Source organism: Nansenia antarctica (assembly GCF_963989245.1).
Source record: "Nansenia antarctica genome assembly, chromosome: 8".
Taxonomy (NCBI): Eukaryota; Metazoa; Chordata; class Actinopteri; order Argentiniformes; family Microstomatidae; genus Nansenia; species Nansenia antarctica.
The window spans coordinates 56457157-56474459 of NC_137678.1; the positions used below are offsets into that span (position 1 = coordinate 56457157).

The window sequence follows — 17303 nt, forward strand, 5'->3', positions numbered from 1 at the left end:
CCATAGACATATACATTATTGTAGAGACCCATAGACATACACATTATTGTAGAGACCCATAGACATATACATTATTGTAGAGACCCATAGACATACACATTATTGTAGAGGCCCATAGACATATACATTATTGTAGAGGCCCATAGACATATACATTATTGTAGAGACCCATAGACATACACATTATTGTAGAGACCCATAGACATATACATTATTGTAGAGACCCATAGACATATACATTATTGTAGAGGCCCATAGACATATACATTATTGTAGAGACCCATAGACATACACATTATTGTAGAGACCCATAGACATATACATTATTGTAGAGACCCATAGACATATACATTATTGTAGACCCATAGACATATACATTATTGTAGACCCATAGACATACACATTATTGTAGAGGCCCATTGTCTTGGCAAACTCAACAAGAAACCAAGTACAGTGCCATTCCTTCACAGACAGGGAAGGAGAGCCCAATTTCCCCTCCCTAGAGAAACTCAGCCATCCCAACATGGGTTTTGGCCCCCATTTCCCCCCAGAGGAGAGACATGAGATGACAGTCATGGCCTGCACAGCTGAAGTCAATTCACTAATCACCCAGCAGCTCACCTGAACAATCACCACTCCCTATAAAGGGCAGTCTCACAGTTCAACAAACACACTGTGATAGGAACATGTACTATTGCAGTGCTGTGCTCAAACCAACTGTTTACAGAGACCAGAGTGGCTGACGGTGAGATGACTTGGCTGTGTGTTGTTGTTTGTTTGATATCTTGGATTTGTTTGATAGCAAATTGGTTGCTGTTGGGTGTTTGATATCAAGTTCAGTTTATGGTAAAGTTAAAAGGGCGGTACATAATTTTGGGAAAACTATTTCATTACTTGTAAAAATGTCGGGCATTCATTGCATTGTAAATTCCTTCATATTGTTTCTTAGCCGCTTATTTTGTGTTTATACCTTTTCAAAGGTTTTTCACCTGCTACTACTACTGCTAAACTTATAAATCTGATGAAAAAGAGACAAAATTAAGTCCAAAAATAAAAGGAGAAAGATAATTACTGTCTGGTCATTGGATGCAGAAAGAGTGGAGTCCCAGTGAAACTCTGGTCAAACGGTCAAAGCCCTTTCAAGTTAGGGGAAGCACAGAAACCACAGATAACTTGACAGTACTACAGCACCAGAGTACCAGTGTACTAAAGCACCAGAGTACCAGTGTACTACAGCACCAGAGTACCAGTGTACTACAGCACCAGAGTACCAGTGTACTAAAGCACCAGAGTACCAGTGTACTACAGCACCAGAGTACCAGTGTACTAAAGCACCAGAGTACCAGTGTACTAAAGCACCAGAGTACCAGTGTACTAAAGCACCAGAGTACCAGTGTACTACAGCACCAGAGTACCAGTGTACTAAGGCACCAGAGTACCAGTGTACTAAGGCACCAGAGTACCAGTGTACTACAGCACCAGAGTACCAGTGTACTACAGCACCAGAGTACCAGTGTACTACAGCGGTAGAATGACAGTTCAATAGTTTTTTAGACTGGGATCTATTCATACAACAAGGGACACAGCACTTTCCCGTTTTTCCCATATTTGTCAGTGTCTTTGAGCCGTGGAAAAGCGCTATATAAATATAATGAATTAGTATTATTACTGAGGCATTTCGAAGAGAGCGCCTCAGCCAACGTTGGACCCGGAAACACGTCACGACTTAACAACCGAATTGACAAAACGTGTTACTGTGTCACTGTGTCTCTAAACATCTTTGACGGACAGTAACTGTCACTGTTATCCTTCCTTGTCCCCTTACCTCCATGACCTGACCTGACATGGCATATGGCGCTTTTCCACCAGCGGCCCGGCTCGCTTCGGCTCGGTTCGGGTCGGGTCGGGTCGCTTCGGCCCGCTTTTGAACAGTTCTGGTTTTCCAGTATACACAACAGACCAGGAACGAGTAGGAGGAGTAGGCGATAGTAGGCGGAGTTACGCGTCATAAAAGCGCGCCATGGTGGTGACGCATATTTTCACGAGACACAACACAGCCACAACAACAGCGACATGGAGGAACTTGAAGCTATTGTATGCCTTTCCCTCGGCATGTGGTATATTATTAACCGTGGTTTTTTGGAGAGAAAGAGAAAGAGAGAGAGGAAGCTATGTACACATAATAAAGTCATGTTTTTTTAACCCTTAAAACCACTGCCTTCACTTGTCTGCTTTATGAACTGTAGTATCAATGTGTGCTGTGTTATTCACGGACAAACACGGTGCCCTTTGCGGGTTAATAACTTCGGTTTACCGTGGGTTAGGATAACAATCCAAAACCATTTGAATGGTGTCGATCCTACACTCCTATCACCGTCGACACAGCGCGTAGCGAATTCCCACGATTCTCTCCCCCCGCTGTCAACGGGAGTTTCAACCAGCTGGCGCGGTGCTGCACTCTCTCTATTTCGGGCTAAACTGTGCAGTGTAGCCGGCGTCCTGGTTCCTCCAGCAACCGGACACTTCCATAAATAACAACAAATATGTAATATGTAAATATGTATAATACGAATGAATGAATGGTCTTTATTGTCATTGCTATAGTACAGGTACCAAACAACGAAATTTGGGAGGGGTGGCTCCCCTGGTGCTAGGAAAGAAAAAAAAAACTAAAAAAACAAGAAGGGAAAGGAGCTGGTTTACATAAATAAAGGCTATGTACACTATCCACTATACTGTACAGATAAAACACTGTGCTGTACTCTATGCTATGCTATACCTATTCTAACATTTCCTATTTCTCTGCAACCTTATGTACCCTAGGGTTGTCATATTGCACATAGTGTTATTGCACATTCATTTAAAGTGTTGCAGTTTGCAGGCTTGAAATGTACACATTTGTGCCTCAGCACTACACCTGATTTTTCAATCCAGCAGCTGCCATCAATCCGTCCAGACTGTCCAGGGCCCAGAACCTAGGTCTTTGCTGTGTTCAGGGCCTGGATGGCCCTGGGGTAGAAGCTGAGCTTCAGTCTGTTTGTCCACGTTCATTGATAAAATGACGCCAGGGATGGAAAGGGGTGATGGCAGTTTTAGAAGGGGGATGATGAAGCGCTGGACTATGGAACGGCACAGCACAGCACAACGGGGGGAAATGCGATAAGAATTATGTCAAAATGCAGCACCATCATGCACAGATCAGCCTTAAAACATGTAACGTTATATATATATATATATATCGTTATACAGGGAGCGATGTATTTCTACGGAAAGGCTGATAGATTGTAGAATCTTCTTGTCGGTAAAACGATGGAATCAATCTATTGAGGATTGTGATCTTAAATGCGTTGTGTCATTCTATATATTTATATTAAAAAAAAGTGTTTTGAAGTTAATTGTTAATGTCATCCCTCTTCACCAGTCATTGTGCATTCCAACATTGGTCTTAAATCGAATGGCCTACAGCTTATCTACACAGGACCAGGAGAAAGCACAAAAGTGTCATAATAGCATTTATTGTTGTTAAAAAGTATCTACTTTATCTGGAGTAGCCTATTTTCACTTTGTTTGGTGGCTCATATATGTTGCTAAGATCAACGTTCACTGATGGACAATGAAATACTTTGGATTTCCATAAACCAACAGTAAAGTTCTCCTGATCCATATTAGATTTACATAATCATCATAATCACTGGCTATATTTCAATATTGCTGCTGTTGTTGAAATGAAATATGTCTGTCTTACATGATGCCTTACAATTTAATAATAGTCATATGTCGTTGTCAAAAAAAAAAATCACACAAATAAACCTCCTCTACCATAGATATTATATACGTAGATGTTCCTTTAACAATCAATTAACCAATTAGACTTGCTCCCACAACAACACTGTCTGGAAGGCTGCTGTCCGGTGGCTATCCTAGTCTATTTGCTACATCACAAATTCATATTTGTTTTCCTTATATGACTCTTATTATGAAGAGTCAAACATATCAGGCTCTGTTGGCCTTCTGTGTCGCGCTGATTGTAACTCAGACAGCAGAAGGTGAGTTGTTCAGGTCTGTATTCTAGTTCAGGTCTGTATTGTATCTCTGGGCAGCCTGGCTACAGCTCCTCATACGCTGCTAGCCTAAGCCTGCTACATCAGCAGGTTGTTGGGTCACATCCCCTCTAGACCACGGAGCAGAGCTAGGTCACGTACACGGAGCAGAGCTAGGTCACGTACACGGAGCAGAGCTAGGTCACGTACACGGAGCAGAGCTAGGTCACGTACACGGAGCAGAGCTAGGTCACGTACACTGGGATTTTTGAAGACTAGGTTTTTCCTAAAAAACAACAACAAAAACACACAAGCGGTTATAGAAAAAGACCTCCGTCCACAAGAGCATCATCATGCCAGCCAGGCCGGTAGGCGGCGATAAAACCTCATATGTCATCATATCTTCATATGTCATCATATTTCCTAAAAGACACTTGACGGAACTGTCGTTCGGGATGTCGTTTCCATCTGTGAGACATTAACGCACGTATTACCTAAACCAGCCTGTAAACCTGCTCGCTACCAGGTTTGCTCAACCAAGCAGCGAATTATTTGAGCCACATTGATGGAAGCTGAAATTAGCGCCCGGATCTGATTTAAACCTGGATCAGAGTTAATCACCCTACGTGGAATACCCCCCCAGGTGTGTTTTACCTATTTACCTTACCCCTATGGTGTACAAAATAACAAGACAATATTTTCCCCTCCTCATTCACCTCCACAAAGGCCTTATGGGCCATGGTGGACAGGGAGAGCCCGCCACTCCCGTTCATCCCTGACAGGTCAGCCTTGGCCTCGTCAAACACGTCTGTCATACCCAGCTGAGCCAGGGGCGTGTTCAGATTCAGATTCAGATAACGTTTATTGCCATTATGCTTGACACATATAGGAATTTGTTTTGGCATTTACAGAAGGTGCATTTATGCTTTTTTCACATATACATGAACAAAACAAGTACAAATACAAATGCAAAAACAGGCAAAACCAGGACAACACAGGACAGACAGTGCATGGATAGTGCTGTATATAAAGTGCAGTGCAGAGTTTATTCAAGGTCCAGTGCATGTTCAGTCCTGGGCAGACTTGGAGGCGGGGGTGAGGGGGAAGCCAGAGTCATTTAGCAGCCTGGCGGCTGAGGGGAAGAAACTGAGCCTGTGGCGGGCCTTTAATGTCTTAGGCAGCCGCAACCTTCTTCCAGAGGGAAGCAGGGTGAGGAGGCCGTGGCCGGGGTGGAAGGGGTCGGCCATGATCTTCCTTGCCATCCTCAGGGCCCTGGTGTCATGTAGGGAGTTGAGGGAGGGCAAGGGACAGCCGATCACCCTCTCTGCTGCAACTTGGCCTTGTCCTTGGTCGTTGCAGCAGGGAACCAGGTGATGATGGAGTGGGTGAGGATGGCCTCTATGATGGCCGTGTAAAACTGGACCATCATGGACCTCGGCAGCCTGAGTTGAATGACTGAATTGATGATAGAGTGCCATATAATGGCGTGTTAAATTGGATTTAAATCTGAAGATTGCTCCCCATTGCTGTCAGGATAGCAGAGTCTCTCCCTATCTTCTGCCATAGACTTCATCTTTTCAGGCTACACCTTAACTGTCCCTCAAACCTCTGAATCCCCCTGTTCAGTTTCTCAACTGTATATTACCAAAAAAGGTGTCCACTAAATTCCAAAAATGTAAATGTAAAGACTGACTTTCCTTTCCACTTCACTTTTGGCCCTGAAAAGTGGGCTGACCTTATTTATTTTAGAATAGAACTTTGTTGTCCAACCTGTGACGATATATAGTTCAGAGATAAAATCCTAGTACGGTGTGAGGTTACAGCAGCACATGGACAATCTGCAGGGTGGGACCTGGACACACACACACACACACAGACTTTCACAAATGCACACCATGTGGGTTCACACACCCAATCACAAATACACAACAACTGGTTCACACAAGATACACACATACACTTGATTGACAACTTTCACAAATTTACACTCACAGGCACTCACAGTGATACTGATATCCACCAGGTGCTTAGATATTATACAGGCACACAGACACACACACACACACACACACACACACACACACACACACACACACACACACAGAGATACATATACACACACAGAATACAGTCTGATGGTTATGGCTTTTAACTGGGTACCCACTGATAAACCATACATGAATTCAATTGGCCTTTTCACATTTCAACCTTGGGTAATAATGAATGAATGAATGAATGAATGAATGAATGGACTTTATTGTCATTGCTACAGTACAGGTACCAAACAACGACATTTAGGAGGGGTGGCTCCCCTGGTGTTAGGAAAGGGAAAAAAAAAACTTTTAGAAAAAGAATAAAATCACAAGAAGGTAAGGAGCTGGTTTACATAAATAAAGGCTATGTACACAATCCACTGTACTATACTGCACAGATAGTCAACTAGGGTTGTCATATTGCACAATAGTATTTTTTCACGTTATTTAAAGTGTCACAGTTTGCAGGCTTGAAATGTACATGTTTGTGCCTCAGCACTACACCTGATTTTTTCAGTCCAGCAGCTGCCATACAATCCGTCCAGACTGTCCAGGGCCCAGAACTTAGGTCTTTGCTGTGTTCAGGGCCTGGACGGCCCTGTGGTAGAAGCAGTTCTTCAGTCTGTTTGTCTTAGCGGCCGGGGTCCTGTACCTCCTTTTCGAGGGCAGCCTGATAAAGTGAACGTGCCCAGGGTGGGTCGGGTCCCTGGAGATCTTGGAGGCCTTCCTGTTCCTAATGTACATGTCATGTCAATTGCATTCATATTAGATCATCCTCAGACACTTTTGTTGCAATTCTCAATGATGACCTCTTACAGTCTTTTAATGTGATTTTTTTGCAATTAATGTTTTTAATTGTTCATGTTTATTCTAAGGCATTTATCAATAATTTACTGTCAGTACCATTTGATGTTTATTAATTTTTAAAATTCCTCTTTACATTTTTCGTCGTGCATATTAGAGCCATTCTCTACAGGCCCGCCCCCCCAAGGCAATGGTAGGGCAAACACTGTTCTCTATTATTAGAATACTTCGAAAGAGGTTTTTATACAGTCAGAATGCTATATATTATTATCACTTTGGTTACAGTCACAGATATTTAGATTGTTGTATCTAAGGCAAGTAGAGAAAGGCGATTGGTCTTGCCATGCGGCGGCGCCATCTTAAGTCTTCTCAAGCGAACTTGACTAGGTGAGCTGCTACGGAGCAGCAGCACAGTAGACTAGTGCATCATCGTAGTCAACAGCACTACTGACATTGTCACACACTTGTGCTGGATCATGTATAAGCAATATAACGTGAACACTATGATTGCATATGATTAGATTTGAACGACTAGCGTGTGTGTAGCTAGTAGAGAGAGGCTAGGTTACAGACACGGGGCCTTGTCTGGACACAACTGAAGGCAAGCGGCTAAAGACAAGAAGTAAAAGCCATTTCCCGTTAGCTTATATCCTTTCCAAGGAGGAAATACATATAAAATGGCATCTGGAGGGTGCTAACCGAAGGACAACGGTGGTGACGTTGACAAATGGCGTGAACTGTGAACTGGGTGAACTGATCGCGGGCTAACGTAGCTAAGATTGGTCTCCTGCAAGCCAGCTCACAGAATGTGATTTTAATCTTCTGGAACTGATGAAAACAATGAATCAAGAGTGGATGAATTAGTCAATTGTCTGATTGGCGGCTAGGTGCGCTGCGGCGACCAGGACCAGACAGCAAACCAGTTTAAACAAAGATCATGTAAGAATCGGGGCGCAGCGCAAAAACCCCACCACCATCATCCTCATCCTCCTCCTCCTACTGGAGTGAGTAACCACGCTATTCTCTGACTGAGGTGGGTGAACTACTGTTACTTTCTCTGCTTGTTTGAACTGTAGAACACTGGAGTCTGGGAACAAGTGGCTATCAGGACGGCGCCATCTTGTGGATCTCGCATCTCACTCTCGCAAGTCTAGAGAACACGGCGTGTCTTGCCGTGCGGCGTTTCTTCCTCTCCTCTCCCCTCCTCCCTTCCTCTCTTCCCTTCCTCTCCTCTCTTCCTCTCCTCCTCTCTTCCTCTCCTCCTCTCTTCCCCTCCTCTCCCTCCTGGAGAGTAAAGGAGGAATCGAGGTTGTAGGAGTTGAGATGTCCTTGTCCCCTCCTGCGTCATGTGGTCACCGCCCCTTCCACCCAGATGTGGCCTTGGTGTTTAGAAGCCGAGTGTGACTGAATACTGGTATGTTGTTATGTTTGCAATAAATCCTCCTAACGTTTCAGCTACAAGACTGAGATGTTGTACATCATATCATATTAAGATATAGATCCCATCCCTTCTCAGTTTTCTATTAGATTAGATTATTTTCTGCACATACTCCTGGATGTACTCCAACACTATTCCTCCCCCCACATTTGTTAGATTGGCCTCTAGCCTGTGTGGACACATTGACATTGTTTAATGATGTTTTTTTTTTTTTATGTGATTTTCTTATTTTTGATGTTATGAAAGTTTAAAGGTTGAAGAGCCTCAATGTAACAAACAACAGTTTTAAGATCACTTTCTTATACTTATAGTTTGTTGTCTCAGTGTTATGTTTGTATTTCTGTTCAGTTGTGTATGTGTTTTTGTAGTCCACTAAATCTAGGACTACAATTCCCCAGATGTCTAGCCATTAGGTGAAATATTTGACACGTGTGGGGGAACCAGCCGAGGTTGCAGGACGGCAGGTAGGCAAAAATGGCTTGCTGTTGCTAGTGGCCAGACTCGCAGCACCGGTATTCGACAGGTTCAAAGTTTTGAAAGTAACGAATTATAAAATTAAAGACGATTTTCCCCCATCAACTCTTTAATTAAAACAACCATGGCTGACAGCACACCGACCGAGAAGACAGCGAAGGTGAGTTTCATTCATTTTCATTTCACATCTTTACCTCGGCGATGTCCGAGCTAGCAGCTAGCTATTCTGAACTCTGCACGGCTACGAGATACAAGACGGCACCTTGCTAAATAATAACCATGTCATATAAATAATAACCATGTCATATAAATAATAACCATGTCATGTCATTTGTGTTTTTTTCTCAGTTTCAAAAACAAATGGTATTTACACAAGTTCTGTGACAGAAATAACTGTTTACTGGTTTTTCCCCCATAAGGAGATGGGCTGCTGGAAGTTGTCAGGAAAGCCATCTGAAGAATATATTTTCTGACAGAGTTGTGATTTGTCAATACGAAAGGGTTTCATCATTTAGCTGTTTAGAATGGTGTAAGTTATTTTTTTGCTTCTTGTTCTTTTTTTGATTGAATCAATATTTTTGAAAGTTCTTTCGTTTTTTAACTGTTTCAAATAAATAAATGTGCCACAAAAAAATAAAATAAAAAATAATAATTGAAAAGCAGTTGAGTGAAACTGATTATGTGGTTATGTTTAGAAGCCGAGTGTGACTGAATACTGGTATGTTGTATGTTTGCAATAAATCCTCCTAACGTTTCAGCTAGAAGACTAAGATGTTGTACATCATATCATATTAAGATATAGATCCCATCCCTTCTCAGTTTTCTATTAGATTAGATTATTTTCTGCACATACTCCTGGATGTACTCCAACACTATTCCTCCCCCCACATTTGTTAGATTGGCCTCTAGCCTGTGTGGACACATTGACATTGTTTAATGTTTTTTTTTTTTTATGTGATTTTCTTATTTTTGATGTTATGAAAGTTTAAAGGTTGAAGAGCCTCAATGTAACAAACAACAGTTTTAAGATCACTTTCTTATACTTATAGTTTGTTGTCTCAGTGTTATGTTTGTATTTCTGTTCAGTTGTGTATGTGTTTTTGTAGTCCACTAAATCTAGGACTACAATTCCCCAGATGTCTAGCCATTAGGTGAAATATTTGACACGTGTGGGGGAACCAGCCGAGGTTGCAGGACGGCAGGTAGGCAAAAATGGCTTGCTGTTGCTAGTGGCCAGACTCGCAGCACCGGTACTCGACAGGTTCAAAGTTTTGAAAGTAACGAATTATAAAATTAAAGACGATTTTCCCCCATCAACTCTAAAGACGATTTTCCCCCAGACAGCGAAGGTGAGTTTCATTCATTTTCATTTCACATCTTTACCCCCCCAGCGGCTGACTCCAGTGCGCTACAATTTCTCTTTATTCATTTCTGCGGTTTGTTTATAAACGTACTGTCACCTGTAACACGCCTCACCTCAGTTAGTTTACTTTCGCAGTCAGCAGGTGAGTCTGTTGCATCTGTGTACGTATTTTTTGGTAATAAGTATCTGTAAGTATTTTTTTTTGGTAATAAATGAGTGTCTGGTTTTCTCTCCCGTTTCAAATGCCACAACCTCTGCGCTACGTTTTTTTGGCTCCTTTTATCATGAAGGTTGCCAGTCAGACATTCATTGCATTATTCATAGCAGTTCATTAGTTATAAGAATTTAGAAATGTTAAGCTTATGCCAGTTATGACGTTAATTCTTTCTGGGTCGAATATTATATGGGTTCACCGTCCAGCTTTGCAAAATGAACTTGTGACTTCAGAAACCAAAGCTATTTAGCAAGTGCTTTTTCATTGCAGCTATGACTTATTTCATGACCTCCCCAATGGTTAGATGGAGGTTGGGGTTGTGCTTCTTCACAACATGAGATCGAAGACAATTGGACCTAGCACTGTAAAAGGCCAACAGCTAAGAGCATTCTGCTGTTCTGATCAAAGGCATAAGGGTTTGTGTTCAGCTCAGGACAGGACACAGAGATTCAAAGGTGGTCAACAACCACTACCTGCCATTTGGAGGCGACACTGCCTCTGGTGGGATGGGGCTCGAGGGCTGTTCTCCAGGGGGGGTGGGGGGGGGGAGCTCCAAGCAGCAGCTGACCCTGGAGGATATCGCTAAAAACATCAGAGAGCGAGAGTACAAAAGGATTGTGGTGATGGCAGGGGCAGGGATCAGCACCCCTAGTGGCATACCAGACTTCAGGTCCCCCGGCAGTGGTCTTTATGACAACCTCCAACAGTACGACCTGTCCTATGCAGAAACCATATTTGAGATCAACTTCTTTCACCACAACCCCAAGCCCTTCTTTGGCCTGGCTAAATAACTTTACCCCGGGAACTACCAGCCCAACTTGACACACTACTTTGTACGACTCCTCCACGACAAGGGTCAGCTTCTCAGGATGTACACACAGAATATCGACGGGTTAGAGAGAATGGCAGGGATTCCTCCTGGGATGCTGGTGGAGGCACATGGCACATTTGCTAAATTGCTACTGCTACTTGTACTGTGTGTCTGAGAGAATACAAGGGAGAAGAGCTGCGTCCTGATGTGATGAAGGGGGTGGTTCCTAAGTGTCCCACCTGTAAGGGCGTGGTCAAGCCTGACATCGTCTTCTTCGGGGAAGAGCTTCCTCAGAACTTCTTTAACTACCTGCGAGACTTCCCCCTGGCCGACCTGCTCATCATCATGGGCACGTCTCTAGAGCTGCACAACAGCGGAGAGAAACGCGCTACAGAGAGTCGTGAGAACAGCACAGAAGATCACCGGCGCCCCCCTCCCCTCTCTGGAGGAGCTGTACAACACACGCTGTCTCAGGAGGGCCTCCAAGATCTCCAGGGACCCGACCCACCCTGGGCACGTACACTTTGTCAAGCTGCCCTCGAACAGGAGGTACAGGACCCCGGCCGCTAAGACAAACAGACTGAAGGACTGCTTCTACCACAGGGCCGTCAAGGCCCTGAACACAGAAAAGGCCTAAGTTCTGGGCCCAGGACAGTCCGGACGGATTGTATGGCAGCTAGTGCTGAGGGTTTGTGTTCAGCTCAGGACAGGACACAGAGATTCAAAGGTGGTCAACAACCACTACCTGCCATTTGGAGGCGACACTGCCTCTGGTGGGATGGGGCTCGAGGGCTGTTCTCCAGGGGGGGTGGGAGCTCCAAGCAGCAGCTGACCCTGGAGGATATCGCTAAAAACATCAGAGAGCGAGAGTACAAAAGGATTGTGGTGATGGCAGGGGCAGGGATCAGCACCCCTAGTGGCATACCAGACTTCAGGTCCCCCGGCAGTGGTCTTTATGACAACCTCCAACAGTACGACCTGTCCTATGCAGAAACCATATTTGAGATCAACTTCTTTCACCACAACCCCAAGCCCTTCTTTGCCCTGGCTAAATAACTTTACCCCGGGAACTACCAGCCCAACTTGACACACTACTTTGTACGACTCCTCCACGACAAGGGTCAGCTTCTCAGGATGTACACACAGAATATCGACGGGTTAGAGAGAATGGCAGGGATTCCTCCTGGGATGCTGGTGGAGGCACATGGCACATTTGCTCAATTGCTACTGCTACTTGTACTGTGTGTCTGAGAGAATACAAGGGAGAAGAGCTGCGTCCTGATGTGATGAAGGGGGTGGTTCCTAAGTGTCCCACCTGTAAGGGCGTGGTCAAGCCTGACATCGTCTTCTTCGGGGAAGAGCTTCCTCAGAACTTCTTTAACTACCTGCGAGACTTCCCCCTGGCCGACCTGCTCATCATCATGGGCACGTCTCTAGAGCTGCACAACAGCGGAGAGAAACGCGCTACAGAGAGTCGTGAGAACAGCACAGAAGATCACCGGCGCCCCCCTCCCCTCTCTGGAGGAGCTGTACAACACACGCTGTCTCAGGAGGGCCTCCAAGATCTCCAGGGACCCGACCCACCCTGGGCACGTACACTTTGTCAAGCTGCCCTCGAACAGGAGGTACAGGACCCCGGCCGCTAAGACAAACAGACTGAAGGACTGCTTCTACCACAGGGCCGTCAAGGCCCTGAACACAGAAAAGGCCTAAGTTCTGGGCCCAGGACAGTCCGGACGGATTGTATGGCAGCTAGTGCTGAGGGTTTGTGTTCAGCTCAGGACAGGACACAGAGATTCAAAGGTGGTCAACAACCACTACCTGCCATTTGGAGGCGACACTGCCTCTGGTGGGATGGGGATCGAGGGCTGTTCTCCAGGGGGGGTGGGGGGGGGGAGCTCCAAGCAGCAGCTGACCCTGGAGGATATCGCTAAAAACATCAGAGAGCGAGAGTACAAAAGGATTGTGGTGATGGCAGGGGCAGGGATCAGCACCCCTAGTGGCATACCAGACTTCAGGTCCCCCGGCAGTGGTCTTTATGACAACCTCCAACAGTACGACCTGTCCTATGCAGAAACCATATTTGAGATCAACTTCTTTCACCACAACCCCAAGCCCTTCTTTGCCCTGGCTAAATAACTTTACCCCGGGAACTACCAGCCCAACTTGACACACTACTTTGTACGACTCCTCCACGACAAGGGTCAGCTTCTCAGGATGTACACACAGAATATCGACGGGTTAGAGAGAATGGCAGGGATTCCTCCTGGGATGCTGGTGGAGGCATATGGCACATTTGCTAAATTGCTACTGCTACTTGTACTGTGTGTCTGAGAGAATACAAGGGAGAAGAGATGCGTCCTGATGTGATGAAGGGGGTGGTTCCTAAGTGTCCCACCTGTAAGGGCGTGGTCAAGCCTGACATCGTCTTCTTCGGGGAAGAGCTTCCTCAGAACTTCTTTAACTACCTGCGAGACTTCCCCCTGGCCGACCTGCTCATCATCATGGGCACGTCTCTAGAGCTGCACAACAGCGGAGAGAAACGCGCTACAGAGAGTCGTGAGAACAGCACAGAAGATCACCGGCGCCCCCCTCCCCTCTCTGGAGGAGCTGTACAACACACGCTGTCTCAGGAGGGCCTCCAAGATCTCCAGGGACCCGACCCACCCTGGGCACGTACACTTTGTCAAGCTGCCCTCGAACAGGAGGTACAGGACCCCGGCCGCTAAGACAAACAGACTGAAGGACTGCTTCTACCACAGGGCCGTCAAGGCCCTGAACACAGAAAAGGCCTAAGTTCTGGGCCCAGGACAGTCCGGACGGATTGTATGGCAGCTAGTGCTGAGGGTTTGTGTTCAGCTCAGGACAGGACACAGAGATTCAAAGGTGGTCAACAACCACTACCTGCCATTTGGAGGCGACACTGCCTCTGGTGGGATGGGGCTCGAGGGCTGTTCTCCAGGGGGGGTGGGGGGGGGGAGCTCCAAGCAGCAGCTGACCCTGGAGGATATCGCTAAAAACATCAGAGAGCGAGAGTACAAAAGGATTGTGGTGATGGCAGGGGCAGGGATCAGCACCCCTAGTGGCATACCAGACTTCAGGTCCCCCGGCAGTGGTCTTTATGACAACCTCCAACAGTACGACCTGTCCTATGCAGAAACCATATTTGAGATCAACTTCTTTCACCACAACCCCAAGCCCTTCTTTGCCCTGGCTAAATAACTTTACCCCGGGAACTACCAGCCCAACTTGACACACTACTTTGTACGACTCCTCCATGACAAGGGTCAGCTTCTCAGGATGTACACACAGAATATCGACGGGTTAGAGAGAATGGCAGGGATTCCTCCTGGGATGCTGGTGGAGGCACATGGCACATTTGCTAAATTGCTACTGCTACTTGTACTGTGTGTCTGAGAGAATACAAGGGAGAAGAGCTGCGTCCTGATGTGATGAAGGGGGTGGTTCCTAAGTGTCCCACCTGTAAGGGCGTGGTCAAGCCTGACATCGTCTTCTTCGGGGAAGAGCTTCCTCAGAACTTCTTTAACTACCTGCGAGACTTCCCCCTGGCCGACCTGCTCATCATCATGGGCACGTCTCTAGAGCTGCACAACAGCGGAGAGAAACGCGCTACAGAGAGTCGTGAGAACAGCACAGAAGATCACCGGCGCCCCCCTCCCCTCTCTGGAGGAGCTGTACAACACACGCTGTCTCAGGAGGGCCTCCAAGATCTCCAGGGACCCGACCCACCCTGGGCACGTACACTTTGTCAAGCTGCCCTCGAACAGGAGGTACAGGACCCCGGCCGCTAAGACAAACAGACTGAAGGACTGCTTCTACCACAGGGCCGTCAAGGCCCTGAACACAGAAAAGGCCTAAGTTCTGGGCCCAGGACAGTCCGGACGGATTGTATGGCAGCTAGTGCTGAGGGTCTGTGTTCAGCTCAGGACAGGACACAGAGATTCAAAGGTGGTCAACAACCACTACCTGCCATTTGGAGGCGACACTGCCTCTGGTGGGATGGGGCTCGAGGGCTGTTCTCCAGGGGGGGTGGGGGGGGGGAGCTGCAAGCAGCAGCTGACCCAGGAGGATATCGCTAAAAACATCAGAGAGCGAGAGTACAAAAGGATTGTGGTGATGGCAGGGGCAGGGATCAGCACCCCTAGTGGCATACCAGACTTCAGGTCCCCCGGCAGTGGTCTTTATGACAACCTCCAACAGTACGACCTGTCCTATGCAGAAACCATATTTGAGATCAACTTCTTTCACCACAACCCCAAGCCCTTCTTTGCCCTGGCTAAATAACTTTACCCCGGGAACTACCAGCCCAACTTGACACACTACTTTGTACGACTCCTCCACGACAAGGGTCAGCTTCTCAGGATGTACACACAGAATATCGACGGGTTAGAGAGAATGGCAGGGATTCCTCCTGGGATGCTGGTGGAGGCACATGGCACATTTGCTAAATTGCTACTGCTACTTGTACTGTGTGTCTGAGAGAATACAAGGGAGAAGAGCTGCGTCCTGATGTGATGAAGGGGGTGGTTCCTAAGTGTCCCACCTGTAAGGGCGTGGTCAAGCCTGACATCGTCTTCTTCGGGGAAGAGCTTCCTCAGAACTTCTTTAACTACCTGCGAGACTTCCCCCTGGCCGACCTGCTCATCATCATGGGCACGTCTCTAGAGCTGCACAACAGCGGAGAGAAACGCGCTACAGAGAGTCGTGAGAACAGCACAGAAGATCACCGGCGCCCCCCTCCCCTCTCTGGAGGAGCTGTACAACACACGCTGTCTCAGGAGGGCCTCCAAGATCTCCAGGGACCCGACCCACCCTGGGCACGTACACTTTGTCAAGCTGCCCTCGAACAGGAGGTACAGGTCCCCGGCCGCTAAGACAAACAGACTGAAGGACTGCTTCTACCACAGGGCCGTCAAGGCCCTGAACACAGAAAAGGCCTAAGTTCTGGGCCCAGGACAGTCCGGACGGATTGTATGGCAGCTAGTGCTGAGGGTTTGTGTTCAGCTCAGGACAGGACACAGAGATTCAAAGGTGGTCAACAACCACTACCTGCCATTTGGAGGCGACACTGCCTCTGGTGGGATGGGGCTCGAGGGCTGTTCTCCAGGGGGGGTGGGGGGGGGGGAGCTCCAAGCAGCAGCTGACCCTGGAGGATATCGCTAAAAACATCAGAGAGCGAGAGTACAAAAGGATTGTGGTGATGGCAGGGGCAGGGATCAGCACCCCTAGTGGCATACCAGACTTCAGGTCCCCCGGCAGTGGTCTTTATGACAACCTCCAACAGTACGACCTGTCCTATGCAGAAACCATATTTGAGATCAACATCTTTCACCACAACCCCAAGCCCTTCTTTGCCCTGGCTAAATAACTTTACCCCGGGAACTACCAGCCCAACTTGACACACTACTTTGTACGACTCCTCCACGACAAGGGTCAGCTTCTCAGGATGTACACACAGAATATCGACGGGCTAGAGAGAATGGCAGGGATTCCTCCTGGGATGCTGGTGGAGGCACATGGCACATTTGCTAAATTGCTACTGCTACTTGTACTGTGTGTCTGAGAGAATACAAGGGAGAAGAGCTGCGTCCTGATGTGATGAAGGGGGTGGTTCCTAAGTGTCCCACCTGTAAGGGCGTGGTCAAGCCTGACATCGTCTTCTTCGGGGAAGAGCTTCCTCAGAACTTCTTTAACTACCTGCGAGACTTCCCCCTGGCCGACCTGCTCATCATCATGGGCACGTCTCTAGAGCTGCACAACAGCGGAGAGAAACGCGCTACAGAGAGTCGTGAGAACAGCACAGAAGATCACCGGCGCCCCCCTCCCCTCTCTGGAGGAGCTGTACAACACACGCTGTCTCAGGAGGGCCTCCAAGATCTCCAGGGACCCGACCCACCCTGGGCACGTACACTTTGTCAAGCTGCCCTCGAACAGGAGGTACAGGACCCCGGCCGCTAAGACAAACAGACTGAAGGACTGCTTCTACCACAGGGCCGTCAAGGCCCTGAACACAGAAAAGGCCTAAGTTCTGGGCCCAGGACAGTCCGGACGGATTGTATGGCAGCTAGTGCTGAGGGTTTGTGTTCAGCTCAGGACAGGACACAG

At 47.1% G+C, this 17303-nt stretch overlaps 6 pseudogenes across 6 annotated transcripts; all 6 read left to right on the forward strand.

The window, feature by feature from the left end:
• The first annotated feature begins 10871 nt into the window (after nt 1-10871).
• LOC308164451 (NAD-dependent protein deacetylase sirtuin-3, mitochondrial-like) lies at nt 10872-11857 on the forward strand (annotated as a pseudogene). The gene is made up of 2 exons: nt 10872-11602; nt 11854-11857. The product of its transcript is annotated as an NAD-dependent protein deacetylase sirtuin-3, mitochondrial-like (transcript).
• A 106-nt stretch (nt 11858-11963) lies between these two features.
• On the forward strand, nt 11964-12933 carry LOC308164452 (NAD-dependent protein deacetylase sirtuin-3, mitochondrial-like; annotated as a pseudogene). Its single transcript has 2 exons — nt 11964-12678; nt 12930-12933. The product of its transcript is annotated as an NAD-dependent protein deacetylase sirtuin-3, mitochondrial-like (transcript).
• A 97-nt stretch (nt 12934-13030) lies between these two features.
• On the forward strand, nt 13031-14016 carry LOC308164453 (NAD-dependent protein deacetylase sirtuin-3, mitochondrial-like; annotated as a pseudogene). Its single transcript has 2 exons — nt 13031-13761; nt 14013-14016. The product of its transcript is annotated as an NAD-dependent protein deacetylase sirtuin-3, mitochondrial-like (transcript).
• Nucleotides 14017-14113: 97 nt separating this feature from the next.
• Nucleotides 14114-15099, forward strand: LOC308164455 (NAD-dependent protein deacetylase sirtuin-3, mitochondrial-like; annotated as a pseudogene). The gene is made up of 2 exons: nt 14114-14844; nt 15096-15099. The product of its transcript is annotated as an NAD-dependent protein deacetylase sirtuin-3, mitochondrial-like (transcript).
• Nucleotides 15100-15196: 97 nt separating this feature from the next.
• Nucleotides 15197-16182, forward strand: LOC308164456 (NAD-dependent protein deacetylase sirtuin-3, mitochondrial-like; annotated as a pseudogene). Its single transcript has 2 exons — nt 15197-15927; nt 16179-16182. The product of its transcript is annotated as an NAD-dependent protein deacetylase sirtuin-3, mitochondrial-like (transcript).
• Nucleotides 16183-16312: 130 nt separating this feature from the next.
• On the forward strand, nt 16313-17266 carry LOC308164457 (NAD-dependent protein deacetylase sirtuin-3, mitochondrial-like; annotated as a pseudogene). Its single transcript has 2 exons — nt 16313-17011; nt 17263-17266. The product of its transcript is annotated as an NAD-dependent protein deacetylase sirtuin-3, mitochondrial-like (transcript).
• The last annotated feature ends 37 nt before the right edge of the window (nt 17267-17303 follow it).